A 16509-nucleotide genomic window follows, 5' to 3' on the forward strand; every position below is an offset into this window, starting at 1 on the left:
TCTGCTGAATTCAAACAATCTCCAAATATCTCAGAAAACAATCCTCAAAACACATCGAACAAGCCCTCCGATGCGAACCCGCATTATGACCTTTTGTTAGAATCAACAGTCCCTTATCAGCTTTTGAACCAAAGCAACAAATCGAGAAACACTCTCGATGATTTGTATACACTAAGACGCAGTAAATGTCGTTGACTTTCGTATCTAGAAATTAGATGGTATAAGAAAGACACCGTATAAGAAAGACCGCGTCCAAATTAGATTATTAGTTTAAATAATATAGTTATTAAATATCCTGCTGGTAGAAGTTCCACTGTGTTCATATTATTATTTCTTTAGATGTCACCCTATTTGTGCTGTACAGAATTTAAACCGCAAACGTTCATACAACCGACAAAAAATATGCAAAAAAAATTATATGATTTTGACCTTTTAAAATGATTGCATAGGTTAAAAACGCACCAAATTAGTGTACACTCCATTAACAATAAACAGACTATGCAGCAAACTGGCCCTTCGCATTCCTTTGTTTGAAACCGATGAATAAATCACAATCACCACCAGGCAATTCCATTGAAATTTTGTTTTTGGGGACGTCCGATTATTACGTCATGGTTAAATGAGAAGGAATTGTTTCGTGAAGTGTAACGATGTATACAACATGTTTAGATGCTACATACAACATACATTAGGGGCCATCCTTAGCGGTGCGGTGAGAGACGCGGCTACAAAGCAAGGCCATGCTTAAGATGGCTGGGTCCGATTTACCGGTCTGGTTTAAGAAATTTTCGGGTTGGAAATTATCTCGACTTCCCTGGGCACAAAAGTGCCATCTTGTTATCCTCAAGATATACAAATGCAAAAATGGTAATTTGGCTTAGAAACCTCGCAGTTAATAACTATGGAAGTGCTAAATGAACACTAGGCTGTAATGTAATGCCAATAATAATAAGAAGAAGAAGCCATACAATATACATCCGAGAAGTTTAAAAGGGGGGAAACATGGAACAAATTATCGCGTTACATAATTATTAATGAATGTTTCCTTTTAAATTTTTATTTGAAAAGGTAATAGCAAAAAAAGGTTACAATCATCATTTGAATCTCATTCAAAATATATCGAAATACGTTATTACTAAATATTAGTTGATTGTAAACGAGACAATTGAGTACTCTATATTTAAAGGGAGAACGTAAACAAAAGAAACATGTGCTCTAAGAGAGTAATCATCATCTTACACAAAACGTTTTGTGCCAAATTTTACTCTCATACTTTTATTGAGAACTCGTATTATATGTACAAGTTGTACTGTCTAGTATTGAGGAGAACGCTGCTGCAAGAAGGTGACCTGAAATATAACACGGAAAAACATACGAAACTAGTGAATACAGGTTTCTACTACCAATCTTCATATCACAGAAGTAATCTGGTTATAGAAGGTGTAGATATTCAAAGTCAATCGTTGATAGACAAAGTGAAAGTGCCTTCTATATGGAATATTTGAGTAGCTGAAAAACATTCTTCGATTTGCTGTCAGATTGGTGTAATATTTGGAAGCGCGCATGTTCTGTGAGAACGTGAGCATAAGTTATTCATGATTATATGTATTACATGTTAACCAACCTCGTGTGTTTGTGCGCAATCAATGTTCATTGATAAGAATTATCGTTTATCGCTCAAAACTTCGGCATTCTTTAATTTGTGGTATGTGTAATTAAGTTACTGTCTACATAGAACTCCGGTGATTATTTTCTAAACAGATGGAAGCCAAACATAAGTACATAGATCAGTTTGTACTAAATCACAGAAGTGATACATTTAAACATTGTGAACACCATAACATTGACGAAAATCTGTAGCAGCCAGTATCATAAGATTAACAACTGGAATATTTCTAATAGAACGACATTCTTGTTAAAATATTATTGCTTCAGTTTAAACATAACGAAAATAGTATTCGATATCCCTTCAAAATAAATATGATTTTTCGTTTATAAATCGTTCGGTACCTAGGTGTATAAAATTGGCATAACCTTATGGTATAAGTAAAGGTTTCCGCTACATGTTGGTGGTGTTGGTTTGCGTGGGAGAACTATCAGATTCGTCATATCGTCGTTTGAATATTTGTTTACAAAAGCAGATCAGTCGTTTTGATGTCTTGAATTGTAAATTGAATGTTGGTGCCGGAAATGATTTTTTCTCGACGCTACTCGATACCACTCACGACGGCGGCGATGAGATTGACCGTAGAATACTGAGATCCACGTTTTCACTTAATTGACTTTGACATATTTTGATCCCTGATCTGTGGTTAGCTGTGTATTCGAAGAATCGAAAGATCTTAATTCAATTACAGCAGAGCCAAATTAATCAAATACTCAGGAAACAATTTAGTTCAAAACATCGAATTAATCCCGAAAATATGTACAAAAAGCTTCGCTGAAGCTAAGCACAATATAACATTTTGTATATTAAAGCAAATATGTTTTTGCCTTTCTCGTACAACGAAGTTGTACCAAAAGGTTATCATTTCACTGCTAAAACGAAACTTTTTACAGAAGCATCGGAGACCCAAAGTATTATATACTAATCGACTCAGCTCGACTAGCTGAGCACATGTCTGTCTGCCCGTGTGGAAAGGATCGATTTCGACCACAGAGCATGACAACCGGTATGACCCATGAAGCCGACTCCGATCCCTTGGACCACCTCTTATTTGCGCCTGAACTAGCCATCCTTGAGTCCACGCGCCACCTTCTGTGTAGCTCCGAGACGATTTGAGCGATAGCCAATAAAACGGCGTTCCAGCCAACTTCATCTTTACACATCCTCCGAACTAGGTTGTCCGGGGTAGTGTCCAGACCACATGTGGCAAGCATGTGGTCACGCATTGCGCGAAAACGTGAGCACACGAACAACACGTGTTCCGCCGTTTCCTCTAAACCTGTGCACACCAAACACTCGGGCGAGGCCGAGCAAGTCAGCTGCGTTACCTGCACTGTGATTTTGCAGCACGCTTAAACGCCGGGCACATCGAACCACCCATGGGGTGCTTGCTGTTCATAGCTTTGCTGGAACAAATCAAACAATTGGGAGGGTTCGTGCAGCATTGTGCCTTATGTCCCTCCAATCCGCAGCGTCGGCAGAGATTGCTTCTGTCAGGGCCTTTGTAGTCCCATTGCTTGTGCCCCGGTTCCAGGCACTTGAAGCAAACTTCGGGTTGCTCGTATATGCCCACAGGGCATACCGACCATCCCACCTTGACGCTCCCTAACTTGACTACCTTGGAGGCGTCCGCTGCAGATAGCTGAACCAATGCTACCTGTGTCCCTGCCGGACCTTTCCGTAGCCGAACGGCTGCGGTGGGCGTCTCCACTTCACACTGTCGCCGCAGTGCCGTGACGAGCTCTTCGACTTCGGTGATCTCGTCCAGGTCTTTAACCCTTAGATTCACCTCCGTCGTGAGTGCCCGTCTCGCCTAGGACTTCATCCGCCAACTTATTTTAGGCGGCGCCCTTTCGCGAGACGCCCCGCTTCAGCTCGAGGATCATCTCGCCCATCCGGGTACGTCTTATCCGACGTACGTCGGCGCCGAGTGCACCGAGCTTGACGTTACTCCTCATCCTCTTCAAGACGTCCGAGTTCTTAGCCTCATCCGCCGTATTGACTAGGGCATCGCCCCTGGAGCGATTGGCGCCTACCCTAGACTTCTTGCTACCCTCATTCGCCTGGGCCGTCTTTTCGGCCCTTGACGTCTTCGGTTTCCTCTTGTTCTTGACCAGGGTCCAGGAGGCGTCATCCCCCTCTATTTCCCTGGTCTGTTGCGGCTGAGAGCTCTCAGCCTGCCGTAACCCCTTATCACCGTCTTTCCTGGGTGGACGGACCTTTCCAGGTCCTTCCTCCCCCGGTTTTGGAGGTACCTGGCCGGGGTTCAGCTTCCCAGCCCCACTACCCTTGTTCGGGGTAGTAACCCTCCTCGAAGGCCGAGAGCCCATCGCGTTTGCGGTTCATCGCCTCTACAAACCAAGGGCCGTCAATAACCTCTACCGGCGTTTTTTTAGCCGAGAGGAAGGTTAAGTGACCCACGCTGGCGCTGCGCACTGAGCTGCCGACTATTGCCTCTGGCCTCCTAGGCGGAGACCTGAACAACCCACCTATTGCGAAGGGGTTGTCGCCTACCCTACTATCACTAATTGAAGAATTGACTTGGTTTTCCATTTTGGTCCCACGAGTTGCTCGGGAAAAGAGGTCCACCACGCCAGAGCCCAGCATGACGCGGTATTACTGTAGATTACTGTGGAGGGTGCCCAGGTACCCCCAAGCTCCGTTAAAGGTCTAGCTTATTATTTCACCCCCCTGGCCATGGGGAGGGGTCGTCAAGCCCTTGGACAAAGTCCTTGGTGCCCCAGCCTGCAGTGTGTGTGTGTGTGTGTGTGTGTGTGTGTGTGTGTGTGTGTGTGTGTTTTCTCTTCCTAAGCAATGGAGGGGGAATCTGCTCAACAGACATCCTGGGTTGTCCAGGAAGTGCGGGGTTAGGGACCACCTCCTACAGCAAACGAGGGAGGCAGGACTACATCCCCGACCCGCTAAACCGTTTGTATGTGCGTGTGTATGTGGGTGCACAAAAACTAAGAAAAACATTCAACAACTTTTCATATAGTAATCTTTAACCGATTTTCCGTGTGTGTGTGTGTGTGTGTTTTCTCTTCCTAAGCAATGGAGGGGGAATCTGCTCAACAGACATCCTGGGTTGTCCAGGAAGTGCGGGGTTAGGGACCACCTCCAACAGCAAACGAGGGAGGCAGGACTACATCCCCGACCCGCTAAACCGTTTGTATGTGCGTTTGTATGTGGGTGCACAAAAACTAAGAAAACATCCAACAACTTTTCATATAGTAATCTTTAACCGATTTTCTTGCAACAAGTTTCGTTCGATAGGGAACAACGCCTTGTTGATCACTATTGAACTTCATAACGATCGACCGCTGCGTTTGAAAGTTATGAAGAAAATGGTACATCGAACCATTTAAGCCCAATAAGGTTTTTTTTAAACTTTATTAAAGTGTTTGTTTTAAACTACAGATGCCAATAAGGTTGGTATTTTGACTAAATGCGAGAAAGGCAGCATCACTACTCGGTAAATTAAAATGGTTTTTGTCTTTCTCGTACAGCCAAGTTTTACCGAAAGGCTATCATTTCACTACGAATACGAACTTTTTATATCCGTCTCGGAGACCCATAGTATTATATACCAATCGCACAGCACATGTCTGTCTGTCCGTGTTTTTTTTCCTTCCTAAGCAATGGAGGGGGAATCTGCTCAACAGACATCCTGGGTTGACCAGGAAGTGCGGGGTTAGGGCCCCCTCCAACGAGGCAGGACTGCATCCCCGACCCGCTAAACCGTTTCCATTGCCGCCAAGCCCATCGTCCCTTCGGTACAACCAGAAAGTAATGCTTCAAAGGGGGGCCAGTGCATAACGCACCCTCGAGGTTAGCTGCGTGTCCTTGCAGCATTGAACATCGTGACTCGCTTTTTTAGAAGAACACCATGGTATCGTGCCAGCGCATTGCCGGCTTTCCAGGTGGCCTTACCACGCCCTATGTCCTCGGAAGGTGGGAAGGGTCGACTTCGCGCCTGCTTCCCTCTGCACGACTGGTATCAAGAATTATGATGCCGCGTGCACCCCAAATTGACCTTTCTGCGATAGGGCCTATTCGCCAGCATCGAACATCGTGACTCGCTTTTTAGAAGACCACCATGGTATCGTGCCAGCGCATTGCCGGCTTTCCAGGAGGCCTTACCACGCCCTATGTCCTCGGAAGGTGGGAAGGGTCGACTTTGCGCCTGCTTCCCTCTGCACGACTGGTATCAAGAATGATGATGCCGCGTGCACCCCAAATTGACCTCTCTGCGATAGGGCCTATTCGCCAACACACAGAGGGACTTGCCGACGCGGTGCCTACGCCTGCCCCAGTCTCCTTGACGAGGACCCCTTTCCGTCCTCGGGCTCGGAACCCGGCTGGTTGACCGACGCCGCAAAAGCGACGATACCATGTTGTTCTTCACGCGGCCACTTGTTCGATAAAAGGATCGAGTTCGACCACAGAGCACCGGTATGACCCATGAAGCCGACTCCGAACCCTTGGACCACCTCTTATTTGCGCCTGAACTAGCCATTCCTCGAGTCCACGCGCCACCTTCTGTGTAGCTCCGAGACGATTTGGACGATAGCCGATAAAACGGCGTTCCAGCCAACTTCATCTTTACACATCCTCCGGACTAGGGTTATCCGGTAGTGTCCAGACCACATGTGGCAAGCATGTGGTCACGCATTGTGCGAAAACGCGGGCACACGAACAACACGTGTTCCGCCGTTTCCTCTAAATTTACGCACACCGGACACTCGGGCGAGGCCGAGTGTCCGAACCGGTGTAGGTACTGTCTGAAGCAACCATGGCCTGTAAGGACCTGGGTCAGGTGGAAAGTGATTTTCCCATGACGCCTCTTGACCCACGTACCTATCTTCGGTATCAACCTATGTGTCCATCTACCCTTAGTGGAACTGTCCCACGCACGCTGTCATTTGACCATTGAGGCCAACCTGACAGTCCTACGGATGCCTCTCGTGCCGCGCATTTCGAAGCACTCTATGTCTTCACCGATAACGATGTCAATAGGCATCATACCGGTGATGACACAAAGTGCATCGTGCGACACGGTACGGTACGCGCTCGCAACTCTTAGGCACATGAGCCTATACGTACTTTCTAACTTCGTTCTGTAGCAGTTAATACGCAGGGCCGTGCCCCAAGCTGGCCCCCCATACCTCAGTATGGACAGAGCAACGCTAGCCAGAAGCTGTCTGTCCGTGTGTATGTGTGTGCACAAAAGCTAAGAAAAACATTAGTCATCTTTTCTTATAGCAATTTTTAACCGATTTTCTCGCAACAAGTTGCATTTGACAAATTCTAGTTGATCACTATTTTATAAAAGTACGTTAAATTTCAAATAGAAAAGGAATATGGTATTTTTTTTCTAATTGCTACCGTTTCTGAGATATAGCGGTTGTAAGATAAAATATACCGATTTTTTCAATTTTCAGTCGTTTTTGAATGTTTTTCGATTCCATTCAACCTAGAATCAAATTTTACGGAGTCATTGATATTTATTGACAAATACTAGTGATGGGGCAGTGGTTGGTCATTTTCATGGTTGAGATTGTGGAATAATACTTTACATATAAAAAAAAACTAATAATTTCCTTTTCGAAATTCAATCTTAAAGTAAAACATAACGGGAAAGAATCTTTCATCTTTACTAATTATTGATATGGGAGCATCCATAAATTGCGTAGCGCTTTTAGGGGAACCGCCCTTTTCCTGAAGTGTGCAACAAAATTTTCAGATGCTTCATACAAAAAGTGTGTCATAGGGGTGGGGGGAGGGGGGTTTTAAAATGGACAATTTTTGAGTTACGTAATGAATGGATCTTCCCTTCTTATAGCAAAAGCTAGTACGTCAAGGTGGCCAAAATTGAAACCCAAAAAAATAATACAAAAAGACGGGCTATCTTCGAAACATATATATCATATAATGATAAATGATATTTCAATCAAACGCTCTCCTGTTATAGTTGGCAAGTACATATAACATAAATTATATTTTATTCAAGTGACAATGACAAACAGATAACAAGCTTAAGATAGTTCAGAGGGTAATAATGCATTTGATGATGGACACCTGTTCCAAGGATTAATAAACGTGATTAAAAATAACAGTTTTGGAAATCTTTCTGATTGCTAAATTTGTTGGTGTAGATTTGGAACTGGCCAGGCAAAGTACCCAACAGGCTTTGCAGAAATCGCTCTCAATAGATAACGAACAGCGATAAAAGAGATACACAAACCTCTTCGAATCATAACAAGCCGTGAAAACAAAAATATCGCACTTGTTATATTTATTTATTTATTCAGACTAAGGCCGAAGTGGCCTGTGCGGTATATAAGAGTCTTCTCCATTCGGCTCGGTCCATGGCTACACGTCGCCAACCACGCAGTCTACGGAGGGTCCGCAAGTCATCTTCCACCTGATCGATCCACCTTGCCCGCTGCGCACCTCGCCTTCTTGTGCGCGTCGGATCGTTGTCGAGAACCATTTTCACCGGGTTACTGTCCGACATTCTGGCTACGTGCCCGGCCCATCGCAGTCGTCCGATTTTCGCGGTGTGAACGATGGATGGTTCTCCCAACAGCTGATGCAATTCGTGGTTCATTCGCCTCCTCCACGTACCGTCCGCCATCTGCACCCCACCATAGATGGTACGCAACACTTTCCTTTCAAAAACTCCAAGTGTGCTTTGGTTCTCCACGAGCATCGTCCAGGTCTCGTGTCCGTAGAGGACTACCGGTCCAATGAGCGGTAGATTGTCAGTTTGATACGGCGGCGAACTCTATTCGATCGGAGCGTCTTGCGGAGTCCAAAGTACGTACGATTTCCAGCCACTATGCGTCTCCGAATTTCTCTGCTGGTGTCATTTTCGGCAGTCACCAGTGAGCCCAAGTACACAAATTCTTCTACCACCTCGATTTCGTCGCCACCGATGCAAACTCGCGGTGGGTGGCTCATATTGTCTTCTCTTAAACCGCTTCCTATCATGTACTTCGTCTTTGACGTGTCGATGACTAGTCCGATCCGCTTGACTTCCCTCTTCAGTCTGATGTAGGCTTTCTCCATCTTTTCAAAGTTACATGCCATAATATCTATGTCGTTAGCGAAGCCAAATAGCTGGACGGACTTATTGAAAATTGTACCACTCGTGTCAATCCCTGCTCTTCGTGTTACCCCTTCCAAAGCGATGTTGAATAGCAGACACGAAAGACCATCACCTTGCCGTAACTCTCTGCGGGTTTCGAAGGAACTCGAGAATGCCCCTGAAACTCGAACTACGCACATCACCCGATCCATCGTCGCTTTGATCAACCTTGTCAGTTTATCCGGAAAGCCGTGTTCGTGCATTAGCTGCCATAGCTGGTCCCGATCGATTGTATCATATGCGGCTTTTAAGTCGATGAATAGATGATGTGTGGGCACGTTGTATTCACGGCATTTCTGCAGTACTTGGCGAATGGCGAACATCTGGTCCGTGGTAATACCCCACGAACTCCCTTGCAGTTGGTGCTAGTCGACGGCATAAAATTTGGGAGAGTACCTTGTAGGCGGCGTTCAGCAATGTGATTGCGCGGTAGTTGCTACAATCTAGCTTATCGCCCTTTTTGTAGATGGGACACACGACACCTTCCATCCACTCCTGAGGCAAAAACTTCCTCCTCCCAAATCTTGGTAATGAACCAGTGCAGCGCTCCAGCCAGTGCGTCACCACCGTGTTTAAATAGCTCTCCTGGTAGTTGGTCAACCCCAGGGGCTTTGTTGTTTTTCAGCCGGCCAACCTCCTCCTGGATTTCCTGGAGATCCGGAGACGGTAGAATTATGTCCTGCGCGCGTTCTCCCAGGTCCATCACCATACCGCCATTTTCGTCTACCACATCGTCATTCAGGTGTTCTTCGTAGTGCTGTCGCCACCTTTGGATCACCTCACGCTCGTTCGTAAGAAGGTTCCCGTTTATGTCCTTACACATATCAGGCTGTGGCACGTGGCCCTTACGTGAACGGTTTAACTTCTCGCCAGAACTTTCGTGTGTTATTAGCGCGGTACAGTTGCTCCGTTTCTTCACGGTCTCGATCTTCCTGCATAGCGCTTTTTCCTCCGGAAAATCGAGTTTTGTCTGTTCCGCGCCTGTTTATATCGTGCCTCGTTCGCCCTGGCGCGGTGTTGCAACAATCTCGCCCATGCTGCATTCTTCTCTTCCACTAACTGCTCACATTCGCCGTCATACCAGTCGTTTCTCTCTGATCCGGGGCACCGTGCCAAGTGCAGCGGTTGCGGTGCTACCAATGGCGGATCGAATATCTCTCCTGCCATCTTCAAGAGACGCTGCGCTTAGTTGCTCTTCCGTTGGAAGTGCCACTTCCAGCTGCTGCGCGTATTCTTGGGCTAGTCTACCGTCTCGTAGCCGCCCAATGTTAAGCCGCGGCGTCCGACTTCGACGCGTGTTGTACACCGTCGAGAGTTTTGAGCGCAGGCATACTGCAACGAGGTAGTGGTCGGATTCAATATTCGCACTGCGGTAAGTGCGGACGTTCGTGATGTCGGAGAAGAATTTGCCGTCGATTAGAACGTGGTCGATTTGGTTTTCTGTTTCTTGGTTAGGTGATCTCTATGTGGCCTTGTGGATATTTTTGCGGGGAAAGAAGGTGCTTCTGACTACCATTCCGCGGATCCGCGAGAGGCTGCGAAGTTTATGCATCGTTGGCCGTTGTCATTCGATACGGTGTGCAGACTATCCGGACCGATGACCAGTCTATACATTTCCTCCCTTCCTACCTGTGCGTTCATGTCACCGATGACGATTTTAACGTCTCGCAGTGGGCATCCATCGTATGTCTGCTCCAGCTGTGCGTAGAACGCTTCTTTCTCGTCGTCGGGTCTCCCTTCGTGTGGGCAGTGCACGTTGATGATGCTATAGTTGAAGAAACGGCCTTTAATCGTCAACTTGCACATCCTTGCGTTGATTGGCTGCCACCCAATCACGCGTTGGCGCATCTTACCCAGCACTATGAAGTTGGTTCCCAGCTCGTTGGTGGTGCCACAGCTTTGGTAGAAGGTAGCCGCTCGATGCCCGCTTTTCCACACTTTCTGTCCTGTCCAGCAAATCTCCTGCAGCGCCACGACGTCGAAGTTGCGGGGATGTAATTCATCCTGCAATTCCATGTTCCAAGCTTCCAATCGTGATCCTGTATTCGTCGCCTAGGTCTTTGCCGATTATATCGAGTCGCATTATCTCTTATATTGTTCGTAATGATTGGTTTTCTAGGCGGCTTATTGGCCTGCGCAAACCTCCTGTCTCGTCGGAGGGCCGTCGTGTCAGGGCTGTTTAGCGTCTCACTTAACACTAGGACTTGGGCTTGTGCGCTTTGAGCGGCACACGGTCGCTTTGGTTGGGACCTACTTGCGGATACATGCAGCTTTTATAGAGGTTTAACAGGGCCCACTGTCAAACCCCACCACATCCTAGGCAAGCCCCACAACTCGCAGATGGCCTGGGGAGGGATCGTCAAGCCCTTGGACATAGTCCCTGCTGCCCACCATATCGCACTTGTATACCAGTTGAAAAAAAAAACTAGTACGGATAGGCGGCTTCCACCGATGGGGTTTGATAAAACGCTTTGTTCTCGCTTATTTGATGGTGGGTACCACATTTTTTTTTTCGCACAGCTGTGTAAAACAAGTTGAATTGCATCATTATGCAACGTACACACCAGTCAAGCAGTTTGACGAACATTGACTCCGCCCCCAAGAAAACGCTTCGGTTGCTGCTTTGTTTGAATTTTGATTTGAGTTGTCGGGGGTGGAGTCAAGGTTTGCCGAACATGTTTGAGCATTTGTAGTGAAGTTGCACAAACCCCCATATATTTTTTATGGTTGGTGCTCAAGTTGGCGCTTCGGTCGTTCGTGTGTGATATTGTTGGTCGAATAAATTGATTGTTCGTGCCGCTGTAGGTAAAACTTGATGGATGTTTGAATAAACGAGAGGTGGAGTCAATGTTGGTCAAACTGCTTGACCGTGTGTACGTTCCATTAGAACCGGTGCCCCCCGCAATTGGGTTCTAAAGCCCTACATCGTTTATTGTTGCAAACGATAGTGCATTGGTCAAGAATACATGAACCGATGTTATATAAATTCTGATAATAGTCTAAGTCAATAAAAATGATATTCGCTTGATATGATATGGCTTTTTAAGACATGTTTTGAGCTGAGCAACGTATGTTGCTGAAAAGGCAACATATCAGAACTAAAGACACTATACGCTAAGAGAAGAATGAATTCTGTCATCAAAAGAAAAAGTAGAATCATGAAAAAATACACGGCAAGGTATGGGATGCAGCTCTTAAAATAATTTTCAAAATTTCAAAATGATATTTATTTACAAATAATTTATAGCATGAGGTTAGAAATTTGATTATCTACATTATACATATATTAATTTGATTGTTAATGACAATGAAGTTTTTCTTGAAGTGATTCCGGAGATGGTAGTACTTTTAAAGTTTATTGAATTTCTAATCCCGCCTTAATAAATCATTTTCAAAAAATCTCTGTTTGTAATTTTAAAATTATTTTCAATTCCATAGGCTATACCTTGCCGTGTTAAATTTCAGTGATTCTACTTTTCCTCTGATGACAGCGCGTTCATCCACATCTCCTCGCGTATATGGTCCAATGCACCGAGTTCATCATTGACGTTTGAGCGGTGCGCTGTTTACTAAGAATGAATACTTTTTCATTCATTGGAGAATTTTTTCTCCACCATTTCATACCATGAAAATGGCCAGCCATAACTCCATTATTAGCATTTGTCAATAAATATCAACGATTTAGTAGAATTCGATTCTAGGTTGAATAGAATCTGAAAAAAATCGAAAATGACTGGAAATTTAAAAAAAATCGGTTTATTTTATCTATAGATAGTGGAATAGATTCTACTATCTCTAATTTTATCTTATAACCGCTGCATCTCAGAAACGGTAGCATTAATATAACAGTCCACCTTTTCCATTGGAAATTTAGTGAACTTTCATAAAATCAACTCGATAAAAACTTAAAAAAATATTTCGACCATTGAAAAGAAAAACAACTTATTTAAAAAATAAAACTTTTTTGTCCATTATTTCTCCATTATGACTCATAGTGTAAAAAAATACATATATTATCTGCTACAACATAGCAAAAAATAAAAAATATTGAAAAAGCCGTTTTCATGTTAATTTTTTTTTAAAGTTTTCAATGTGTTTTTGCTTATACCCTTGTCAAAATGGTAAACCAATGATGCAAATTATGTTTTTTGATCACAAAGAAGGTATATGCAAAATTTCAGAGAAATCAATATTACAAAAATAAATCGACCCACGATTTCACAGAGAATTGCTCCTTATTGAATCTTTTCTACCTTCCTTGTTAGTTTAAGAAGCTCTAATCTAGTCGAAGCTCTAATCTAATTTTCTACACCAGAAGCTAATAGTGCTTTTTTGATCATTTTAAGGAAATCTGTGTTGCGCCAATTTGTATGTGACTTGAATATAAGCAGGCTTATAGCCATAGAAACATATTTTCTTGATAAGAAAATTATTTTGAGCTTTTAGTGGAATTTGCTTATCGTTAAACCAAAGAGCCTTCAAGTTTATACCTGCCATTGCTTAAAATGCTGAGTAGAAGTAAACACCGTAGTAAATGTAACTAGATAAGTACCTAGATAAATTATTATACCTACGCATAGTATAAATAGTGTAAGCTGCGATCATTTTCTTCAAGTCGAGTCAAGTACGAGACACTGAAGACGGCCTTACATTTGAGGTCGAAATACGTATCTGTCAAGATACAATTAAGTGGTGGAATTCAATGGGATTGTACTAACTCGTCTTATGACAAGTGATATTTTTCTTATCTATCTATGTTTTTATGATGAATACCACTGTTTATTGCAGGAATAATAATTTTGGGCAAAAATTCCTCCCTTTTCCCTATTGTGGACTGAACCAGGAGTCGTACCCAACTGCCTCCAGCATGGTCTTGCTTTGTAGCCAAGCATATTACGACCGTACAGCTAAGGAAGAAGGCTGAAGGAAAATCTATTGGGCTTATTCTACGAGTCGAGTGACGTGAGGTGAGTCGATTTTAGCAATTCTCACGTGAGGTGACCATGTTATTCAAATGGGGCTATACGACTCTTCTCACGCCATTCGAGCATTCTCACGTCACTCCACTCGTAGAATAAGCCCATATGTTTCAAATTCATATTCAAATTGAATGTCCCCGAACAATTGGCGTCACTGATTTAGCTCTTAGTAACTTTGGTGTAAGAAACATCACACGCACTACGCACATTAAATACGCAGTACAGTAAACCAGGTATTATGATAAGGAATTGTGAAAAATATCCAACAAATTCGTTTAAACTATCGTCTGTGATAGTTACTTGAATGTATAAAAGTATCGGTTTATATAAAACATCACAGATTTTGTAGAAATTTGATAAGGTACCAGGATTAAATTTCAAATTATTCTTTCATTCTAGTGGCTCTATGAAAATAAACAGGCCTGTAGATCATTTGTAACGCTAGTAGATCTGATGGCCTTAACATTAGAAATTTCTTGGATAACCGCGAGCATCTTCCATGCACATATTATTTTATTATATGTATTATATGAGCACGGCTTCTTCTTCGACGACTCTACATTCCAACTGGAACTTGACCTGCTTTTCAACTCTATTAGCATTTCCTCAGTTATTAATTGAAAACTTCTATGCCCGCCATTGCATGAATATGTATCTTGTGTGGCCAGCGCACGGATACACTATGCATAGGGTGTCAAGAATGTTTCCCATCCGGAAACATCCTAGACCGGACCCAGAATCGGACTCGCCATCTGTGCATTAGCAATCCTACGCCTTTGCTCCCAAGGCTAACTGGAGACTGTTCACGGTAGAGCAAATTTCGTTATGTTGCGTGACCTAAGCTGGTTACGTAATCCGTAAAAGGCTCTATTCGCAGCAGCAATACGTCTTTTCACTTCACGGGAAACGTCATTGTCACAAGCGTTCCAAGGTAAACAAATTCTTCAACAACTTCAAACACATCCCCATCAAGCATTACCTCAGCCTCAACACCACTAGGTCTTCCACTATTTCTACCTGCCACCATGTACTTTGCCTTGGTAGAGTTAATGGTTAAGCCTACCCGAGTAGTACGCTTGTCACATATCAGTCACTGTGACTCATATGCGACAAAATCCGGGTACATTTGGAGTTGCTGCAACCAAATCGATTTGAACTGTGCTGCTAGGGTTACCTCGCCTTCTCCCTCTTCAGTGGGACAAAAGCCTCCACTACTGCTCTGCGATCGATTCCAATAACGTCAATGTCGTTCACAAAGAACAAGAGCATATGGAGACCGTGTTATGATAGTGCCGATCCCTCTGCACGCCAGATCTCCTAATAGCGCCTTCGAGTGCAATGTTGAACAATAAATTCGAAAGTGCATCACACCCTGCTTCAATCCATCTAAGGTCACAAACGAGGTTGACACTCTAGAAGTTACGTATTGCTTACATCCCGCAACTTCGACTCGTGGCGCTGCAGAAATTTGCTGGACAGGACAGAAAGTGTGGAAAAGCGGGCATCGAGCGGCTACCTCTACCAGCTGTGGCACCAACGGGCTGGGAATCGGCTTCATAGTGCTGGGTAAGATGCGCCATCGTGTGATTGGGTGGCAGCCAATCACTAAGCTGAGGATTAACGGCCGTTTCTTCAACTATAGCATCATCAACGTGCACTGCCCACACGAAGGGAGACCGACAACGAGAAAGAAGCGTTCTACGCACAGCTGGAGAGACATACGATGGATGCCACTGCGGACGTCAAAATCGTCATCGGTGACATGAACGCACAGGTAGGAAGGAGGAAATGTATAGACCGGTCATCGCGAGGTCTGCACACCGTAACGAATGACAAACCAACGATGCATAATTTCGCAGCCTCCGCGGAATAGTAGTCCAAGCACCTTCTTTCCCGCAAAAATAGCCACAAGGCCACATGGAGACACCTAACCAAGAAACGGAAAACAAATCGACCACGTTCTAATCGAAGGTAAATTCTCCTCCGACATCACGAACGTCCGCACTACCGCGTGAATATTGAATCCGACCACTACTCGTTGCAGTACTCGCGCTCAAAACTCGACGGTACAACACGCGTCGAAGTCGATGCCGCGGCTTAACATTGGCGGCTACAAGACGGTAGATCAGCCAAGAATACGCGCAGCTGCTGGAAAAGGCACTCCAACGGAAGAGCAGCTAGGCAGCGTCTCTGAAGGTGGCTGGAGAGATATTCGATCCGCCATTGGTAACACGCAACCGCTGCACTTGACACGGTGCCCCGGATCAGAGAAACGACTGGTAGATGGCGAATGTGAGCAGTTAGTGGAAGAGAAGAATGCAGCATGGGCGAGATTGCTGCAACACCGCACGAGGCGAACGAGGCACGATATAAACAGGCGAGGAAAGGCAAAAACTCGATTTTCCGAATGAAAAAGCGCCAGCAGGAAGATGAGACCGTGAAGAGGCGGAGCAACTGTACCGCGCTAATAACACACGAAAGTTCTGAGAAGTTAAACCGTTCAGGTAGGGCCACGTGCCACAGCCTGATATGTGTAAGGACACAAACGGAACCTTCTCCAACGAGCGTAAGACCTGGACGATGGACGATGGACGGCTCCGGATTCCAGGAAATCCAGGAGGAGATTGCCGTGAAGAACAACAAAGCCAAGGTACCAACTATCAGAGAGCAATGCAAACACGGTGGTGAGGCACTGCCTAGAGCGCTGCACTGGG

General features: G+C 44.7%; 1 protein-coding gene across 2 annotated transcripts in view; it reads left to right on the top strand.

The window, feature by feature from the left end:
- The first annotated feature begins 1343 nt into the window (after window positions 1–1343).
- LOC134217424 (neprilysin-1) overlaps window positions 1344–16509 on the top strand; it is a 71565-nt gene continuing 56399 nt past the window's right edge. For both annotated transcript variants that reach the window (XM_062696184.1, XM_062696190.1), the window contains exon 1: window positions 1344–1578. The gene's annotated coding sequence lies outside the window, so the exon portion shown is untranslated. The remainder of the gene's footprint in view (window positions 1579–16509) is intronic.

This window comes from Armigeres subalbatus, chromosome 2 (assembly GCF_024139115.2).
Source record: "Armigeres subalbatus isolate Guangzhou_Male chromosome 2, GZ_Asu_2, whole genome shotgun sequence".
In the NCBI taxonomy this organism is placed as follows: Eukaryota; Metazoa; Arthropoda; class Insecta; order Diptera; family Culicidae; genus Armigeres; species Armigeres subalbatus.